The 20331-nt window shown below is 41.3% G+C and overlaps 1 long non-coding RNA gene across 1 annotated transcript; it reads right to left on the bottom strand.

Moving 5' to 3' along the window:
• Positions 1–5808: 5808 nt before the first annotated feature.
• Positions 5809–20282, bottom strand: LOC123800428 (uncharacterized). The gene is made up of 9 exons (XR_006781917.2): positions 20237–20282; positions 17517–17790; positions 12187–12327; positions 10852–11657; positions 9600–9684; positions 8796–8865; positions 8002–8080; positions 6610–6677; positions 5809–6238 (listed from the first exon to the last, which is right to left on the bottom strand). It is a non-coding gene; the product is annotated as an uncharacterized LOC123800428 (long non-coding RNA).
• Between the last annotated feature and the right edge of the window lie 49 nt (positions 20283–20331).

Genomic DNA, 20331 nt, shown 5'->3' with positions numbered 1-20331 from the left:
ATTTAACGCTGAGTCACAATTTCCTCCTCTGTAAAGCAGGATAATAATAACTAGTGTGACTACCTCACAGGGTGAAAATACAAGGAGGCAAAGTGCAAAAGAAGAAAAAAAAAGTCCCCAAAAAACAAAGATTCCAAAAAAATAATTCAAGGTGTTATTCGTTCTTACGCTTCTAGCCTGCAGACCACTTTCCTTGCTGCAGAACTTGAAAGCAAAATACGAATTGAATAGTTTTATTATCTGTTATCATTACACCATCTGCCACAGGCAGCCTGGTGATCGCTTCCTTGTTCTTCTATTTTCAAACACAGATGAAAATATCTTTTTGTGGTCTTTAATGTTTTCAACAAGCCCAAAGTTTATTATGTATTTGTTGTTTATAAATCTATGACATTCTATATTAAGACGCTAACATGATCAGATCCAGCAAAACTAGAAAAAGATGGAGAGATCAAGAATGAAAAAGAAGAGATGGATGGGTAAGAAAACTCTGGCTAAATATAATCTGTGCCATGGAACATATACTTAGCTTCGCTTTTTGGAAACAGTGAAAATCCTGGACTGGGAGGCCACACAAGAGGAGATACACTGAGCTCTCTGGTTAATTACAGGAAGTGTAACAATAGACACACTCTGTCATGGCACTAAATTCTAAGTGGAATCCCTGACAGAGTTTCCCATAAAGGACACAAAACAATCTAATGGAAAGTGTCTCCAACAGCCATTTCACGAAAGAGGAAATATGTTCTCCAAGGGGTCACTGTTATATATGATCCTTAATACAAGATGAAGTTGTGGTGTCATGCTGTCATTCTGTGAGGATCCTTGGAGAAGACGGAAGGTAATACTGTACACATGTGAATAAATGTTCTTATAACCTGGCTTCATGCAAAGCTGAACATTTTAAAATCCAGAGTCATGAATTAATGATTGTGACCAGTATGTGCTTGCCCTTATCATGTGTTAGCCAGCCCTTGACAAGTGGGGAGGCTGCTGATATATCGAGGCTGACGCTAGACTGGAAATCAAGAATATGGTTTTTCTGTCTTGCTGACGCGATGAAGGGCTCCAAGCTTTAAGTAACGGGCGTGCCAGTGGCAATGATCGATTTCAAAATGTAAGGTCGTCTCGCCTAAAAGGGAGCAATCCCATCACCTTCAGGGAGATAGACAATCAAACCAAAATTTCTCATGGAAAATAGTTTGGAACGTGGTGAGAACCCCAAAGAAGGACTTAAAACCAGGCAGGTCTGGGGCGCCTGGGTGGCGCAGTCGTTAAGCGTCTGCCTTCGGCTCGCGGCGTGATCCCAGCGTTCTGGGATCGAGCCCCACATCGGGCTCTTCTGCTAGGAGCCTGCTTCTTCCTCTCCCACTCCCCCTGTTCGTGTTCCCTCTCTCGCTGGCTGTTTCTGTCAAATAAATAAATAAATAAAATCTTTAAAAAAACAAACAAACAAAAAAACCCAGGCAGTTCTACATCATAAGAGCATGGGCCAGCAAACTGCGGTTCCCAGGCCATATACCCCTGCCGATTGTTTTGTTTTGTTTTTAAGATTTTATTTATTTATTTGATAGAGAGAGAGAGCACAAGAGCAAGAGAGCACAAGCAGGGGGAGCTGCAGAGGGAGGAGAAGCAGACTGAGATCATGACCCGAGCTGAAGGCGGACACTTAACCTACTGAGCCACCCACGCACCCCACCACCTGTTTTTATAAGTAAGGTTCTAATGGAATGCAGCCACACACGTTGGCTTATGGACTGTCTATGGCTGTTTTTTCACCACAGTGGCAGAGTTGAATAGTCACAACAGAGAACACATGGTCCACAAAACCTAAAATATTTATTATCTAGCCCTTTGCAGAAAAAGTTTGCCAACCCCTGCCAGAGAACAGAGAGTGAGAATTCAGGTTTAAAGTGGCTTGACAGCTATGGTTATGTACCCACCATCAATTTTCACTATAAAATGGTGTAATATAGTCCTTGTAAATGCTTTTATTTTAAGCACTGCAACATCATAAAGGGCTCCCCGTGATGAATTAGCTCACAATTCACACCAAAACAGTAACTGAATTAGGCTTCAAGTAGTGAGTTCAGGGGGTAAAAACAGACATGTGCTTGGACTGCCTTTTCTGTTTCACTCGAATTTTAATAATTTAATGGCACTTTTCTATAAACAATGTATTTCCCCCTGTTCTAGGGAAGAGATGAATAGACATTCTCTTCTAAGCAGACACTGAGTTTATTGCCATGAACAGCATGGCTACAGATCAAGCTTGCCCTGATTAGTGCCAAGAAGGAAGGGCTGCAGATGAACGTTGCTGAAACCTAAGTCATTGCTTTTGGTGGGTCTGATCTACGGTCATCCTGTACAGCTGGTTTGTCAATGGTTTCTGCAAGTATAAATTCTATAGCTAGTTTATATCAGGCACTACATCAGGAAGCTGTGTTCCTCAGAGACACAGATTTCACTGATGTTTTACTGATTTATTTTCAATTCAGGCAAAAATGATTGTTGCGATGCTCAATGTCAAGATCTTTGGGGCCTTGATCTGGCAAGGCACTGCCCTGAGAGACTCAAATCACATCCTAGGGGATGTTGTGGGGGAAGTTGACTTAGAGCCCCCCCCCCTTTTTTTTTTTTGGTATTAATGACAAGAAAGCTCAGGGACCGCTGCATAGCCAACCCTGGTGAGGGTGAGGGACCTTACAGACAGCAGTCAGCCTGACCCACTCCTGGCTTCCTTTAGTTTCTGAGTCTCGTTCTCCCCTTGTTCTCCTTTCCTCACCCCTTATTTTTCACTTTATTTTATCTTGTGTGGTATTAATCGGGAATCCACCTTAAATCCGTTCTGGAATAAGACTTGGTGTAAGTAAACAAGTAAAAATGAACTCACCTGTTGAACGGAGTTATTTAGTATTGTCCCCCTGAATACTGAAAAAAAAAAAAATCTGCTGGAAACAATTCTTTCCTTCTGGCATGGTAGCTCTGAGGTTTACTTCCAAATAGAAATTGCTCAGGGGCGCCTGGGTGGCTCCAATGGTTCAGCAGCCGACTCTTGGTTTCAGCTCCGGTCATGATTTCATGGATGGTGAGATCTAGCCCCCTCCAATCAGGCTCCACACTCGGTGGGGAGTCTGCTTGAGAGTCTTTCCCTCTGTCCTTCCCCCCACTATCTCTCTGTCTCCTTTTTATCTCTAAAAATGAATAAATAAAACCAAGAAAGAAAAAAGAAAGAAAGAAAGAAAGAAAGAAAGAAAGAAAGAAAGAAAGAAAGAAAGAAAGAAAGAAAGAAAGAAAGAGAAAGAACAGGTGCAGGGGTTTCTGGCTGCTCCTGCAGGCACGTGATGTTAGGACTGTGCATCCGGAGAGAGGCGTATGCTCGCGTTGCCATCTGTGATGGCGGAAAGGTGGGTAACCCAGTGCTATTGCATCAGCAGCAGAGAGATCGTCAATGGAAAGGGCCAACGTCATTTCTTCAGTCTCTCTGGGGGGAAAAATGTCTTGGGAATTAGTATTTGAATAGTGCTCTACAATTTGCAAAGAAGCTTATACATATGGCATCATATTCAATCCTCACAATAACACTGTTAATTTGGTTTATGACACTTTGTTTTCAGTGGAGGGAGTGGAGACTCTCAAAGCCAAGTACAGTGAGTAGAGGAATGAGCATTGAAGCTTCATCTATGAGGCCATGTCATACACTCTATTTCTCCATGCTTTCCCCATCCCTTCAACATATTTCTTATCATTTGATCTCAGCACGATAAAGTCTGGAAGGCTGCTATGTGATACGTCATTGTAAAAGGCTTTGGAGTTAGACCTGAGATTAAATAATAGATTTTTCATTTTCTAGATGTCTCTTTAAGTCACTATATTAAGTTCCTAAGACAACTGTAACAAATTACCACAAACAGGGTGGTTTAAGCCAACAGAAATTTATTCCCTTACAATACTGGAGGCCTGAAGCCAAAACCAAGTGTCTGCAAGGCCACAATCCCTCCAAAGGCTCTAGGGAAAATCTGTTCCTTGCCTCCTCCAGCATCTAGGGGCTCCAGTCGGTTTTTTTGGCCTATGGCCACCTCCTGTCTCTGTTTCCTCTTTGTCTTCTCCCCTGTGTGTCTATCTTATAAGGATATGTGTGACCCATTTAAGACAAGCTCTTCCTCTCAAGATCCTTTGCTTAAGTATATCTTTTACCATATAAGGTAACATTCACAGGTTCTGGGGATTAGGATATGAACATACCATTTTGGGGGCCACCATGCAACCCACTAAAGTCACTGAGCCTCATGTTTCCCTTCCATTAAAATTAAAATAGTATCACTTATCCAAAGGGTTAAGATTAAATAAGATAATTTAAATAAAACTTTCGAATATATAATAGATACTCAGTAGAAGGGGTTCACCCCTTTTCCTCATCAGGAAAGCAGTCAATATAATCACACTACTTTTGAGATAATTTCCCTTATTTGTCCCATTGGAATAATAGCCAAATGTATACTCAAATTCCCCCATTCTTTCATTTTCTCTTTAGAGTCCTTTTCCTAATAAGCTATATTCCAAATAGCAGTACACTTTTTGAATTCTATGTTATCATGAACTATGATAGTGCCTCTCAAACATCTGCCATGAAGGATCAGTTTTAATTTTGTAAAATAAAATTAAAATGTTGTGATGACAAAAATTGCTATAAAAGTATCCAAATACTTACTTTGATCTTGTTACAGACCAATAACAATTTGCCCTTGTCTGGGACATCATTTTGAAGATTAAAAATGTGAACATTAAAAGTGAAACACTTATCAAGTACTTCAATTTTATCAAAATTAATTTTCTAAAAGATAGTCAAATTCTCTCATTCCTGCAAAGGATTACTTCATACCAACATTTAACCCTAAAAACATAATATCTATATTTTTCCTCTTCCAACAGGGTCTGAGTGGTATATTTTAATGACAGTAAATTGGTTGACTTCTTTTTTGCTTGACCTTTGTTTCCATCTAGATGCATACTTTCATCATACATAGCACAATTCTATTTTCCTTCTACCCATATCAGTTTTTTAATAAAGTACGTTTTTCTCTTGATAATTTTAGTCTGCGTTTTATCCCATTAAACCTAGTCCTCTCAATAACACTGTTTATTTTTTTTGTTTTAAAACTTTGAGTTCTTTTGCCTCCTCCTTTTCTGTGTTGACATATGTAGTCTCCTAAGATCACAAATATTATTTTCTGAGAGAGAGAGAGCAAGCAAGTGGAGGGAAGGGGCAAAGGGAGAGGGGGAGAGAGAATCTCAAGCAGGCTCCATGCTCAGCATGGAACCTGATGTGGGGCTTGATCCAATGACCCTGAGATCATGACCTGAGCTGAAATCAAAAGTCTGACGCTTAACTGACCGAGCCACCCAGGTGCCCCCATACATACTGTTCTTAGTGAACATCTCTATTATTTGTTGAATAAATGAAAGGGTGATAATTACTAATGACCACCTCCACTATACAAACCCTTTCTCTGGCATGCCCACTGTCCTTATTACCTACTTGGTAGTTGGTCTTGGTTTTTCTCACTGCCCTTTATCCATTCATCTTTGTTAAATATGTTCTCCACTTTGATCCAGTGCCCTTTTCCATTTTCAGTAGTTCATCCTACTGACAGTCCTATCATGTTCCAGAAGACAAATTCTTTCCTTTAGATACCTTCTACATAACCAGCTATTACCTGCCACCTTCTTCCAGAGTCATGACCACAAATGGAAGAAGACAAAAAAAGTCCCACCCAACCTTAAATGTTTTCCTTTTCCTACCTGGTCCCAGAGATGCAGATCCTGTGATGACAACTTTTGTTCCCACAGGAACCATCAGAGTAGCAGGGATCGGGTGAGGTTGGTGATCCTGGCAGGTCCTCTATCATAGCTGGACGCCTGCTCTGAGAAGCTGGAGCATGTAGACCCATGACCACACCAGGTTTATGCATGACCACCTCCTCCCAACCAGCGGAGAGTTCACTATCAGATAGTTATGATATGTGTGTTTTTATTTGATTAAGAGTTCCATCATTTTTTGAATGCTTAGGAATCTCTTGGAATCTCTCAGAGGCTGGATAATGCCTCTACTTGAATATGTCTGGAATTGCCCTCCAGGAGAAGAACCTCATAAAGCTTCCATGCAGCTTAATTTCCTCTTGCTCATCCTCAGCTGTGTCACAGTTGTCACAGTCCTTATAGGCTCCAGATAGTCAACCTTCGAAAAACAAAACAAAACAAAAAGCTGTGCCCTTCTACTCTATGTCCTATGATTTGTTTCTTTCCAGGGTAGGCTCTGCCTAGGGTATTCTACAGAGCACAATGTGACTCACCCACCTCCCCCCTTTCTTGTTATAGCCCAGAATAAGTACACAGGCCCTTCCAGTTTAAGACAGTATTATTTATTACTATGGAGAAGTAGATGGGTTAATGACAACAAAATGTGAAACAATTACCCCCAAAAGTCAAGAAATCTAAGAGTTTTCCTAGCTATTTTCCTTGGCATGTAATTACTGACTTCCTTTCTATCTAGTATACTTAGAAACGAGGGTGAGGTTTTGTGGATTTTTAGTGTCTTCCACAACTTACATCCTAATATCCATCCCTGGTGTGGGGCTTCGCAGGTTGATCAGTCTGGCATTCCTGTGGGGCCGTATCTGGGGACAGAGAATAGAAATATCTAAAGATTCCTTCACAGCACTTCAGTGAATTTGCAGGTATGTCTTCACTCTTCCTGAGACTATCCCACTCTTCCAGCCCTGCAAGCCCTCCTTTTTGTCTGTCCCATTACCCCAGAGAGAAAAGTGTCTTCCTTCTAAACTCACTGAACATTCATCCCCTGGAGAATCCCTCTCCTTCCTTGACCAGTGGCCCTATCATTCACCCTTCTGGGAAATCTGCCCTATGCAGTGCCTGCAACACACTCAGAGGCCAGGTAAGATGAGTTCTACCTAAAACCAGTGCTTGCTTCTTCCCCTGCTGTTCTCAGATACGAGCCAGTGCAGCTTCTCTGAACTTGGCTCTTGTGGCTCCCATCACCTTATTAGTAGCCAGGACGAGCTACCTAATTTACAGGGCCCAATGTAAAGTGAACTCGTGGGTCTCTGTTCAAAAATTATTAAGAATTTCAAGACTGCATTAGGACACCACAGACCACATGCCAGGCCCTCTGACTACAGAATTCCATGCGACTACACAGGCTGCACTCCCAGGAAGCCAGCCCTGCTAGGAGCATGTCTTTTTCTGGAATCTTGTTCTTGGGATAGTCTCCAATTTTGTGCACCCTTCTTTGCCTCGAGGTATCATCTTTGGCTAAATTCACCATATTCATGTTTCAGATTGTCAGTTTATGGTAAAAGAGGTTATGTTCCTCAACTAGTCAAAAATCTAGCCCTACTCAGGTCAGCTTGTTGGTTCTACTCACCCCCTAAATTGTCCGAGATGACCCACAGGGGTGTCCCATTCCCAGAGAAGTGACTGTTTTAGAATTAAAATTCTATAATATAAAAAATAATTTCAGCCATTCATTAGTCACTTGTTGTGACACTATTCTGTATCCAGCTTGATGCTAAGGATACAAAAAAAGAGAACACCTACCCTCATGTAGTTCACAACCCAGTAGTGGTAGGCACACTCAGAGAAAGGGATAGAAAACAACTAGAGCAATGTCCTAACAGAAGGATGCAAATATAAAAACCAAATCAAAGAGAAGAGTGAATAAGCCTAATTCCTACCAATGGGAAATCCACTTAATTCATCACATCTACTTGTTGACAAAGATTTCCTTTCTCCTCCTCCTTATTTTTTTCATCTGACTTATTTTTTGTGTTAGTCCTCGACACATCCTTCTCACAGTGTGGAGTATACAGACGTGTTCCTCAAGCCCTTTCACCTTCTCCTTTAAGCAAGAAGCCAGGTATAATTACCACAAACATTGTTGGCCAACCCCTCAAGCACAAACGAGACATATCATCTACCTACCCTGCCACAGATTGCAGCAGTGGCTTTGCTCTCAGTATTTCTTCACCTTCTAGATAAAATAGTAGTGCTTCTGAAATGGCTGTAAAAGAAAGCTCCTTCTTAGAAAATGTTTTTATATACCATGGATCATGCTATAAATTGGCCATGTCCTTCTGCCCTAGGTATCTACAGTAAGTAAGAGGGGAGGTAAATTGCTGGCACTCCAGGAAACTTCCCGAACTCCACAACCAAAAGTTTTGGACTTCAATAAAGCAACAGATATGGAAACAGCTTTAGGAAAACCTCCTCAGATCCTACTGGCATCACAGTCAGTCAGTGGACTACTTTTTTAAAAAGGTGCTGCATTTTTCTACTGCATTGCCTAGGCCGTCAGTCTTCATAATCATTCTTTCTCCCCCAGGAAGGATCTCTGACCAAGTTACAATGACTAAAGGAATCATCTTGGCCTTCCTCTAGAGAGGCTGATAGCCCAGCTACAGGAAAGAAAACGCTTCCACCCACCCACCCCCACCCCCAATGCCCCCACCCCCACTGTCAGCTTCAATCCAAATGCCAGAGTCCACAGTAGAATGACTTGGAAGATAACAGAGCAACAACATGCCAGCAAAAGGACTCTTGGGTTTGGGGGTTTTTTCGTTTGTTTTTTGTCTTTTTTCAAAGGCACACTCTGGTCAAGCACCTTTCAGCCACCTACATTAGCTGTCCTCCATCAACCTCCAGGATCAGTCTCACCCATGAATGGCTCATGAATAAGTGGTCACTTATGTCCTAAACATCGAAGGGTGTTAAGAAACCTCTGCTGCTTTGAAGTTTCATCTTCACTTGCTTCCCTTGATTCTTGAAATTCCACCATCAGAGTCATTCCTGCAAGTAATGATATAATTGATTAGATTCTTTCCAGGTGATAGCTCGCCAGATCAGATTGTGTTAAGGGGAAAGTGGAAAGAGTATGAAGGTTCAGTGTGCTGACGGGAGAGGAATTTCCATAATAGAGACAAAAGCTCTGAAAGGGAAGCCTGTATCCCAGAAAATAATTTACAACTACACTTAGGGCCAGAACCACTTCTATCCCACCAAGAACTTGTTCTGATCCCGTCAGTTGAGGTTGTCTTGACTCAACGCCTTATAAAAAGACCCCAACTAAAGATCATAGGAAAGCTCAGGCTGATTCTATTTATTTCACTGCACCTGATATAATAGTGTGTGCGTATACTTGATCCCCTCAGCCTGAACAGTTGGCAACTGGCTGAAATTCAGGCAATACAGTGAGAAAAAGAAGACACTTTGCTCATCCTCAAGATTCTTAGAGAGATGGGTTAGCCGAAGGCAATGGCCTCCCCCACCTCTAGTTGGCAGACCACTGAAAGAGTTAGTATTCTCTGTGCATATTTACCTGTGCGGATAGGCAGTAATGCTAGACGTTAAATTAGCCTTCTCACCTACTGGAAGCAATAGGTTTTAATGGAAAAAAGCATGGATTTGGAGTCACGTAGATCTTCCTAGTGCTGCTATTTATTACGTTTTTGACATTGGTTAAATCACCTAAGCCCTCTGAGCCTCTGTTTCTTCATCTGTGAAATAGGGATAACTATGCCTACCTTGTAGGGCTGTGGGGAGAGTATACACGGAGCCCGGCAGACCACAGGCTTTCAACAGATGCGGTGGTCTTCCTCCATCAGTTCCCTATTGGGGTGGAGCACATGAGATTACAATGTTCTGCACTATTAAAATTGTTCATCCTAACCCAGAAAAAGAAACCTTTTTAAAACTCTTCCTTGCACCTTAAATACTCTAGTTTAACTGTCGTCTCACTATCTCAAGAAGTTATGTCCCCCAAGATCAGAGAATGAATTTGAAGCTTCTATTTTTTAACATAAGCTTTTCTTTTTTTTTTTTTTTTAAAGATTTTATTTATTTATTTGACAGAGACAGCCAGCGAGAGAGGGAACACAGCAGGGGGAGTGGGAGAGGAAGAAGCAGGCTCCCAGCGGAGGAGCCCGATGTGGGACTCGATCCCGGAACGCCAGGACCACGCCCTGAGCCGAAGGCAGACGCTTTAACGACTGCGCTACCCAGGTGCCCCTATTTTTTAACATAAGCTTTTGATATGACCTGTATGCATGAAAGTAAATGCAGCTCTCTTCCACGTGAAATGAGAAACATGGGTTATGGTACATATTTACTTAGGTTCCCCAAATCAACTATTCTAATGTAGTCTAAGAATTCCAACAAATGAATTTATAACGTTCTTGCAATGTTACTTTACTGCACTAGGAACATCAGAAGAAAGAAAGAAAGAAAGAAAGAAAGAAAGAAAGAAAGAAAGAAAGAAAGAAAAGGAAAGAAAGGAAAAGAAGGAAGGGAGGGTGGGAGGGAGGGAGGGAGGGAGGAAGGAAGGAAGGAAGGAAGGAAGGAAGGAAGGAAGGAAGGAAGGAAGGAAGGAAGGAAAAACAAAAGAGAAGAAAAGAAAAAAGAAAAGAAAAGAAAAGGGGGGGAGGGAGGAAGGAAGGAAGAAAGAGGAAAGAAAGAAAGAAAGAAAGAAAGAAAGAAAGAAAGAAAGAAAAGAAAAAAGAAAAGAAAGAGGAAGGAAAGGAAAGGAAGAGAAGGGAGGAAGGGAGGGACGGAGGATCCTATCAATTTATTGTGTGAACACCAAAATAATACTTAATATTTCAGAGAAACAATAGAAAAGTATCCTGACCTTATGCCTGCAAAAATCCCTTCCCCAAGAAGGTCTAACTTATTTATGCAGTTCAAAAAATAAAAAAATGTGACTATATTACAAGCCTCTAAGGCTTTCTCAAAACAAAAATTATCCATAGCCTGGACTCAAAAACTAAAAAGACTTACCACAGGCTTCAAATTCCTGAGGTGGGAGTTTTCCATAGATCACAGGGAACTGATCATGCATAGAAAGGCTGACACAGCAAGGGTCACTAAGGAAAGGAAGAGAAACACAAGGGAGAAATGAAAAAGAAAAGAAAGGAAGAAAAAATGCTACTTTCTCTTTTTTGGCATATATAATTTCTATGAAAGAACTTCTGAAGTGTTCAACCCTAGGTAAATATTCAATCAGGTAATTAGTTTTGAAAAGCTTTTCAAATTCCAGATAATAAGGGAGTTGGGCAAAATGGTGTTTCTTTGGGGCCCTCAATGAGAAATAATAAATTCTTGGTGATTAATGGCACTTATGTGCTCTTGGACATTAAAAACATTTTCTGCTCTTGAGTCACAACGGAAGCTACAGCTTGAATTTTATTGTTCAATTTGCCTTTTCCTTTCCTGGGTGAGCCAGCCCTGGATTTAGAAGTTGAAAGTTTATAGAGTCAGCAGGACCCCAAGGGACTGAGAGCTAAGCTGAGCCAATGAGGATAATGCCAAAGATTATCTACCCTCCGTGAAAATGCGGGATTCAGAAAAGAAAAAGAAGGAAGAGTGATTATAAAGACTGACAGTCTGTAACTTAGACAACATTTCTTGGCGAGGTTGGCAAATCTCGTTTTAAAAAAACAAACAAACAAAAAATTTCCTGGTTCACAGTTGCTGAAGCTCTTCTTTTTTTCCATCTTTGGCACATGGTCAAAGGACAAACCGGTGTCTTCGCAGAGGCCTGGAGAATGCATGAGTCTTCAGACCCGGTGCAACAAGGCTCGCAGCTAAAAACAGAGGGTTGAGAGTTAAGAAGCTTTCAGGGGTAGAAAGGAAAAGACTGATTTTTGCTCAGTCAAAAATTGGTTTGTCAGTGTTGACATGTTTTTCCCTGCGTCCTTAAAGAAGTTCCCCAAATTGGACCTTGGGCCTTATCTAAACACTAAACAAGACTATCTTTCTGTAAGGTTCTTCAAGCACATTTTAGTTACGCTTTACTAAACCATCCTTGTCATTTTCCCCAGTCTTGGCAGTGACTGAAAACAGTGCAAAACTCGAAGAATTTCCCGGAAACAGTTACCCATATCGAAACCTAATACAGTTTTGCCAGTGCTGTAATGTGTTTTCTCTAGGCTTAATCTCCCCATCTGTAAAATGGAGAGAACATCTAGGTCCATAAAGACCACAGGTACAAGGTATCCAATTTACAAAGACCAGGAGCTAAGACTCTTCAGCAATCTGAAAGAAACAAAAACAAACAGGCAAACAAAAAAAACATCTGAAGGGAGTACTGGATTATGGTCTCAACTCTCCCACCTCCTGGGACGGCCCCATCCAGGAGTTTCGATGAGGTCCACGGGGGAAGGTGCTTCTTCTCCCGTTGGGTAAGTTTACTGAAAAAGCGGGTAGATTCCTCTCTCTTTTTCTCCGTGTCCCAATTTCCTGTAAAGGATAAAACTGTAAAACAAAAAGTAATAAGATCCAAATCTTCCTGCTGGGGACTTGATGAAGATGAATTAGACACTGACACTCAGGAAAAGATGGAAGTCTCTCCATGACAGAGGCCAAACTAATTCAAAATGAAAATCATCAATTTGAGTGTGCTCGCATGTTACTTAAAAATCAATGAAGAAACAAAGTGAGGGAACCCTGAAGCCATTTTAGCACCCCCGCTTTTGCACTCCACTCTAACTTAGCAGCCTTGAAATCTCTTGGCTCTGAAAACCCAGTCAATCATCATTAATAATGATATTTTTATAGCACTTTAAAAATTGGAATTTCCAGAGCCACTTTGATAGATGCCCTGTCACTACCTTGCCATTTGCGTAATTTTTTTCTGAGTTGTTTTTTTCCCCTGTACTTAAAGAATTTTTTAACAGAGAAGAGGAGGATTTTTCTTTTGATTGAAAAAGTCATAAGCAATGGCAGAGCTTGTCCTTGCTATGAATCCCTTACTAATGAGCAGTGTAATTTAGCGATTGTACAAGGACTTTCAACTTTAACGATTCCAGAACTCGAGTTTACTTAAGGAGTTAAAACAAATGCCTGCCTTTTGCCTTCAGATCTGGAATGAGAGTTCAGCGAGTTTGCACAAAGATGAAAAAGATTAGAAGCAAAAGCCAGGTTGTTGTTTTCTCTGATACACAAACATCTCGAGCGATTTACCTGTTGTTTATCTCACTATGAACCTTAGGAATTACTTAGTACCGCCAGTGTGACTTGCCCAGAAAATTCAGAATATTCCTTCAAAATATTTTAATTCATTAAGTTGTAAATAAATTAGGCAAATTCTCATCTGCTTCTGGCTTTATTTATCTGCTCATTTCTTACACACACACACACACACACACACACACACAAACACCCCCCAAACAGCACTGAGTATTCCTTGCCTTTGAAAATGCAGATGAAATTTCTTATTTCTGTTTTAACTTCCACAAAACTATTCAAGCTTATGAAATACGTAGGCCGACTCCAACTTTGAAAGGGAACTTAAACAATTCACGTTTAACCTCTGAGCCAACAAAAGTCTGAATTTTTTTCAGAAGTTTGTATTTTGGGGGGGCTCCCCTCACCCCTTGTAGCTTCTTTTATTCTTTGCCTCCAAAACTCTGCACAGGAATTTTTATCACCACTGGGGGCTTAATACTGGTGGTGAAAAAAACGAGTTCCTGTCCTGGTGCTGAACTAAAAAGGAATAAATGTCTTGGATGTATCAGGTTTCTTTGTCAAGCAAACAAAAATAAAGGGATCTAGTTCACTGGAATAGTTGCAGTGCTCATTAAAATTGATGACTTCGAAGATTCTGTGCCTCTCTTCCTTTAACCAGGGCCATCAGCCAAGAATCTGCTGTGCTGTTAAAGACATCATGTTATTGGGGTGTTGTAAAACAGACCACTGCTGTTGCCTTTGCTCACCCTTCATGTTTCAGTGTGACAGCAAGAGAGGCCTGGGGGCACTGGGAGTGGATGGGCCTCGCCATTTGGCCAAGGGCCGCCAGCAGAATAGATGTATGGGACTAAGACGCAACCTGGTATATTTTAGCCATGAACATCAAGTTCGAAAGAGAAAGAAAAGGAGCTGGATTAGCATGAGGCGGAGTTCGGTTTTTCTTAGAAATGTGCAACTCTGCAAAAGTGTGCCTTTATTTTTGGCACAAATTGCTATAGCAAATTACATAGCTTATCAGATGTGGGTTTTTGGGCTCCGTGGAGAAGCCACTGCAGGGACTTGTTCTCTTTGTTGTTTGTTCCCAGTTGGGAATTTGGGATAGATCAGTGTCCTCTCATAGTTCAGGAATAGGCTTGAATAATAAGTGCTAACAATATTTGTGATCCAATTAAACTCATATTATTACAATTGACCAAATTAGACCTTGGACTTACAAGAGATTTCCATTCTGACCTAAGGGAAGTAAGATACAAAGTTTGAAACTCCATGTCACAGATTAGCCAATAGGCCCATGTAAACTTTGGGGGGAGTGAAGAGGACAGAGCAGGGCAGGAGGTCAATCCCAGTGAATGAGGAGTTTCAGAAAGAACATTCTCAGATCTTCTCACCAGCCCTCTCTCACCTTTATTTCTTAACCATCTATGTAGATTCACCCTCATATAGCATGAGAACCCAGGGAGAATGTCACTTTTGATATTATTTCTATTTACTTTGTTGCCAAAAATGGAGAATAGATTGAAAACATAATTTTAGAAACAGAAATTTTCCACTAGCTAACATAACCATTGAGTATTCACGTGTTGTTGGTTTATTCACCCATTTATACCAAGATAAAGCACATACCAGGGGAATGCAAAAGAAGTATAAAGATAGGGTTCAAGGAGGCCAATTTATTAAAAGTACAACGCAAGGCAATAGGTAAGCAAGTGCATCACACCCAGGAGCACAGTGTCGAGGGTAGAGGGAAAAGTCAATGTGGAAGAGAAAGGCTTAGTAAAGAAAGGAACAACTCCTGGGAAAAGATGAGTCTTAATTGGAAACTTCAATGCTACATAGATCTTCAAGTGCTTTTTCACGTTGGAACCCTTTTCTTCCAGTGAAATCTTACACAGAAATCCAATGTAAAGCCGTAAGAACAGAGCCCAGCTCTCACCCTCTACACTTCCCATACTCCTCCCTATGTTTCCCCTCCCTTCAAGGTTCACAATTTGAAAATCATGGACTTCAAGAAATAGCAAGTTAATGAAGAGAAGGAAGGCAGCACTAGGTGTGGAGAACAGCACAAGTAAAGCTGAATCAGGAGGTAGTGAGAGAAATGTTTTGAATGAGTCCAGTGAAAGCATTCAGGCAAAGAAATCTGCCTGAAGTTGATTCCATAGGCTTTAGCGGACCACTGACGATACTCAAACTGGAGAGTGATGTGATAGAATGAACACCGAAGAATATTAACATGGCAACTCTATGCTGATGGTCTGCAGTAGACAGAGTCCAGTGAGGATGCAATTGGAATAATCCGAATGTCAGAAATAGAAGGCCCCCAACAGAGCCGCAACTTTAAAAATAGGGGTGCAGCCAATAGGTCTCAGTGACTGATTAAATATGGGAGTAAAGGAAATACAGGCTTGAAAGTCATTTTTACTGAGGTATTTATATTATTCACTTGTAAGAATCTGTAGTTTGTCCATGGTCTTTATCTCTAGTAGTCATTATACGTTTGCGTGATTATTTTACTAGTACGTTTCTACCCCTGGACTATAATACTCCATGAGATTGGGGACTCTGCCTGTTTGATACTAGAACTTAGTATAATCGGTATAAAACAGACACTCACATTTGTGAAATTAAGAAACTCAATAAATGGGGCGCCTGGGTGGCACAGCGGTTAAGCGTCTGCCTTCGGCTCAGGGCGTGATCCCCGCGTTATGGGATCAAGCCCCACATCAGGCTCCTCCCTGTGAGCCTGCTTCTTCCTCTCCCACTTCCCCTGCTTGTGCTCCCTCTCTCACTGGCTGTCTCTCTCTCTGTCGAATAAATAAATAAAATCTTAAAAAAAAAAAAAGAAACTCAATAAATGATGGTGTCATTGACTTTATTAAAAGAGCTAGAGAAAAGTAGTTGAGTTCGATTTTTATCCTATTTTTCTTGGATGAGGAAAATAGGTCTAAATTCAGATTTCTTACCCCTGCTTACAATATGGGGCTGAAGAGTAGTTGAAATGTCAGTGACGGGTGTAAAAACTGGGCCATCAACAGCAATGAAGCCATGAGTATGAATTAGTTTACCCAGAGAGAGTGTGTGTTTAAAGCCAGAAGAGCAGAGAGAGCTTGAGGATTCTCATGCAAAAGTCAAATGGAGAACCGGAACAGTCAAAATTAAAGAATATTTCTCTGAGGGTAAATTTGGAATGGTTTGCCATACACCCACACTTTGAGACATTTATAAACTATAACAGGAAGAAATCCTCTTTTTAAAAAGTTTAAAACATTAGGAATTTTGGAAGTGGGGATAAAATGTACAATTAATCAAGAGGAATCCAACCGATTTTCAGTCTCTATCAGAATTTTTTTATTGTATTTGTAAAATATGACTGACCACCTTACCCCAAATGCTCATGGTGTCCCTGCTGAGAAGAGTGGCCCAGACACAGAGTTTTTGCTTTGCTTTGCTTTTTTTCTCTTTTCTTCTTTTTTTCCTCTCCTACTTTCCTTTGATAGCAACATATAAAACTTCTCTTCCTTAGAATTATATAAGCCACATGAAATTCTCAAATCTCATTTGCTGATCTAATTTTGGTACCATTCCACCTAAATCCTCATGTTCATTGTTGTTTTCATTGTCGATGCCCCTACTGTTGTGAGTTGTTGTTTTGTTTTTAGAGTTTTTGTTTCGTTCTCTTCTATTCTTTGGGTGATAGAAAGGAGAGAGAGAAAAAAATGTTTGAATGACACATACTGTGATTCCTTTGCAGTCGAAGAAAGTGCCTGTATCCCCTGTCCATTCTTACTTAGACCATGAGACAAACAGATCTTTCTTTTTTTTTTCTTAAAAATAGCAATAGCCCCAAGGACATTACCATGACAAAGTTACAATGTGAATTTTCTTCTATTTTTTTTTTTTCTATTTAGTCCTAGGAGAAATTATGCATCTTTTACCCAGAAAATAAATAGGTATGGATTTTGAATGCTTCACATGCTAAGTGCTGTAATTCATATAAAAAATGTAAATGTTAAAATTCTGAAGGTATTTTAAGGTGAAGTCTAATATGAATAGCAAGGAGTATGAGAGAAGAAGACTCTGGGAAGAAAAAGACATTGTAGCCACCAACAGTATTTCTCGAGCAGAAGCCGCACAGGCACTTTGTGGTTTCAGGTCTAAACAGTGGTTTTGTTCCAGAGGAAACACCAAAGTACCAGAACTTGAGATGGGTCCAGGGACAATGCAGAGCCCAAATGATTCTCTGCTAAATCTGGAAGCTCGGCTTCAGAGACTGTGCCTCTGCTTGAAGCGACCTCCAATCAATAAAGGCCTTTTGGACTTTGTTCATTTATTCATGTCCACAAAGCTCTAAGCGGTCACCTGAGACACGTCAAGCGTGGTCCTAGGCCACAGAAGTAAAGAGTCCCAGTCCCTGGTCCAGGGAGCTCACGCCGGTGGGAGCTCCTCTGGAACCACCCCCAACGGTCTTTCCTCCTCACCTTTTGAAAGATTTGGCAGTGTCTGACTGGAAACAGGTGGCTCTCTTTGTTGCTATCAGTTGTGTGTAAGAGCACATAAAAAAACTTATACAGCTGTGACTTAATCTCATTTTCCAAGATTGTCACCATGGTTTTCGTATCCCCTTATATTTTCTCTTCACGTAATTCCAAATCGCAGATGGAGCCAACTCGCCTCTCGGGGTGCTGTCTGCCCAAACACGTAGCAAGAAGCAGGGAGCATCCAGAGGTCCTCCTCCAGAACACTGTGAAAGTCCTGAGGAGAAAGAATCATCAGTCATGGGGCAGAGAAATCGTCCAACTTACACCAAGAGTCAGGCTAAGGAGGAATAAGTGGAGACATACATTGCATGAATTAAAAAAGAAGACGAGCAAGAGGATTAAAAAGAAGAAATCATTGAACACATCATGCCTGCTTTGATAGAGCAAGATAAGAATACGATGGGTAACCTGACAGGCAAACAGGAAATAGTGCGGCATGCCGACTGCTCGCCAACACCGAGCGGGCCTCTGCACTGCAGGCAAAGTACAGTCAAATCATGATTTCAGGTTTCCCAAATGCTGCTCTGCACACACACCGACTTCATAACAACTCCACCTGTGCTGACAACAGGGAATGTCACCCAGTGTTCTATTTCTATTATGCTGTTTCTCAGGAAGACATTCTTTCTTAACACATGCAGCTATCCTATTTTATCAAGATGGCTTCTCTTTACATGTGTGTTTTATCCCATGTGCATAATTAGAATGATCTGGCCAGGTAGCTTGCATGCTCTCTACTTTCTTTCTAACCTTCCTTGATGCCTAGCACACCAAAACCACCCAGTAAGTGTTGTTGAGCAACAGGTAAATTTTTTTTTTAATTTTATTTATTCATTTTGGAGGGGTGAGGGGCAGAGGGACAGGGAGAGAGAGATTCTCAAGCAGACTCCGCAGTGAGCGCAGAGCCAGACGTGGGGTTCAATCCCACAACTGCAAGACCATGGGTGACCTGAGCCAAAATCAAGAGTCCAACACTCAACTGACTGAGCCGCCCAGGCACCCCAACAGGTAATTCTTTACAAAGCGAAAGGCCAGGCCACAGTGTGTATCACGTACTAATGAGGTGTCCCCAAGCACTGTTCATCAAAGCTGCTGTCCTAAGAAGCAAGAATTTATGAGCAATGAGCAGGTAGACTCCATTGGTGTTGGAGCCAATGGTGGCATCCATGAAAAGAACGCTCAACTAATCTTTGCTACCCAGCCAGTCTGCACTTGCTGGCGGTTCTTGTTCGTCTGGGTTTCTTCCTGCTTCCTTGGCACGTCTTGCTTCCGATGATCTGACACCTGGACTGTCTTCCCCAATTCAAAACATAGCCCTTCTCCACAATCCAGCCTAAGAGGCACAACTTCCGTGAATTTTTCAGGTCTCAGGGAACGTGTTCTGTTCAGGATTCACAGCCAATGATGGTCTGTATTTAGCATCTTTACTTACTTTCCATCCATACTCTTCCATATTTTCTGGGCCCTTGTCTTCTCTATTTCTTATCTAGATTCTAAGCACCTGAGAGTTTATTGCCTCACAGCCTAGGACTGTGATTTTATAAGTGATCAATAAGGGATCAGTTCAACGTGCAGCTTCTCAGTGCACCAAAAACTGGGTAATATGAAAGTATGCACACATGTGCACGCACACACACACAGGAGACCTCGTCATCGAGCATTAGTTACTTTGTGTATTATCCCGTTTAATACAGCAACCCTATGTACACATAGGTAGGTACGATTCCCATTTCCATCTCATTGATGAGGAAAATTTACATATTTTGCCCAGTGTCATCAAGTCACTGACAGGTATAGACCACAGATTTTATTGTCTTCGATTCAAGATAGTGTCTCCTGACCCACATATACAATCATAACAATATAATAGCTACTGTTCTTAAAAAAATCTTGTTAAAGTATGATCTGTCTCTCCCACTCACCCTTCCTCTACTCTTTCCCCTTTCTACCTTGAATACTGAATATGCCCAGCATATGGACATTACCCAGCACACCAGGTATAAGTAAGGAAGTGTTGCTGTGAATAACAAGAGGATCAGCTTCTCAGTGTTCATCAGTGTAAAAACCACAACACACTCTATATTTTCCAGCAAATGTATCAAATGGGTCAGTCCACTCATTGGCATGTGGACTTGTTCTTACAGCCTACTGAGTCAGTCAGAACTGGAACATCTGAGTGGCTGTGTGTCAACCTCCTTTGAAGGAAAAATATCAACATGAGCAATAAAATTTGTAAATATTGAGAATCATGAGGTTCACAGACTCTCCACGAGGATCACTTAATTCTGACACATATGAGAGGCAGACAACAGTCCCCGTGGACGTGGACTATTCCCGATTTACAGGTGAAGAAAACAAGGCTGAGAGAAGTTAAGCGATTTACTAAAAGTTAATAAGTTAGTAAGTGGCAGATTCTTAACCGGAATCCAGTTTTGCTTTTTTTTTTTTTTTTTTTTTTTCAAATTGTGATCTTTCCCCCACATACCAGGAAAGGAGTTGAATGGAATGAAACTAATCACATGACAGGGCCTGGACAAGGGTAAGCATGCATGAGAAGCGAAGAGCCCTCAGCCGTGTGAGGAGAAGCCCCTTGAGTAAGAGAAGAAGACTCCACACCACCTGAGAGAGGGAGGAAGGGAAACGGGAGGGAGAGTAGGCACCTGCAGCTTGCAAGTTGGCAGGAGAGACAGTGTTCTCCAATGTTCCTGTTCAGAAAGGAAATGTATTTGAAATGCTGAGGACTCCACATATATTC

The sequence above is a fragment of the Ursus americanus genome, chromosome 11 (genome assembly GCF_024610735.1).
Source record: "Ursus americanus isolate L20-20 chromosome 11, mUrsAme1.1.p, whole genome shotgun sequence".
Taxonomy (NCBI): Eukaryota; Metazoa; Chordata; class Mammalia; order Carnivora; family Ursidae; genus Ursus; species Ursus americanus.
The sequence above is the reverse complement of the archived record's forward strand: the minus strand, read 5'-3'. Positions and strand labels throughout refer to the sequence as shown.